Here is a 1,000-nt window from a genome sequence, read left to right as displayed (position 1 = left end):
CAGAATGCTTCTTTTCAGTTTTCATATGAGGATATTTTCTTTTCCACCGTAGGTCTCTATAGGCGTACAAATATCCCGTTGAAAATTCCACAAGAACAGTCTTAGCGAAGGGCTTCTGGTGGGGAAAGCTGTAAGAATGTGAGATGAATTTACAGAACACAAAGCAGGTTCTCTGAAAGCTTCTTTCCAGTTTTTATCTGAGGATATTACCCTTTTCATCATAGTCCTCCATGGGCTTCCAAATATCACTTTGCAAATTCCACGAGAACAGTCACAGTGAAAGGCTTTTTGAGAGGAAATCTGTAACTCTGTGTGATGAATTCACACATCACAAAGAAGTTTCTCAGAAAGCTTCTTTATCATTTTGATCGGAAGATATTTCCTTAGGCCCTAGTTTCTTCAAAGATCGAAATATCAGTTATCAGATTTCACAGAAATAAAGCTAGCAAACCGCTCCACAAAATACAGCTGTAACTCCGTGAGATGGAAGTCACAAATCACAAAGCAGTTTCTCAGAAAGCTTCTTTCCAGTTTTTATCTGAGGATATTTTCTTTTTCACCATAGCCCTCTATGGGCTTCCAAATATCACTTTGCCAATTCCACAAGAACTGTCTTAGCGAAAGGCTTCTGGAGGGGAAAGCTGTAACTCTGTGAGATGAATTCACAGAACACAAAGAAGTTTCTCAGAAAGCTTCTTTCTCTTTGTTATCGAGGATATTTCCTTTGGCCCTATAGTCTTCAAAGGGATCCGAAATATCTGTTCTCAGATTCCACAGAAATAAGGCTAGCAAAAGAGATCCACGAAATACAGATGTAACTCTGTGAGATGAATTAACAGAACACTAAGCAGTTTCTCAGAAAGCTTCTTTCCAGATTTCATCGGAGGATATTTCCTTTTTCACCATAGCCCTCTATGGGCTTCCAAATATCACTTTGCCAATTCCACAAGAACTGTCTTAGCGAAAGGCTTCTTGAGGGGAAAGCTGTAACTCTGTGAGA

At 39.4% G+C, this 1,000-nt stretch overlaps 1 pseudogene; it reads right to left on the bottom strand.

Annotated features, from left to right (window-relative positions):
• Positions 1–21: 21 nt before the first annotated feature.
• LOC126947334 (uncharacterized) lies at positions 22–994 on the bottom strand (annotated as a pseudogene).
• Positions 995–1,000: the final 6 nt, after the last annotated feature.

Source organism: Macaca thibetana, unplaced genomic scaffold, assembly GCF_024542745.1.
Source record: "Macaca thibetana thibetana isolate TM-01 unplaced genomic scaffold, ASM2454274v1 unplaced_scaffolds142, whole genome shotgun sequence".
Lineage (NCBI taxonomy): Eukaryota > Metazoa > Chordata > Mammalia > Primates > Cercopithecidae > Macaca > Macaca thibetana.
The sequence above is the reverse complement of the archived record's forward strand: the minus strand, read 5'-3'. Positions and strand labels throughout refer to the sequence as shown.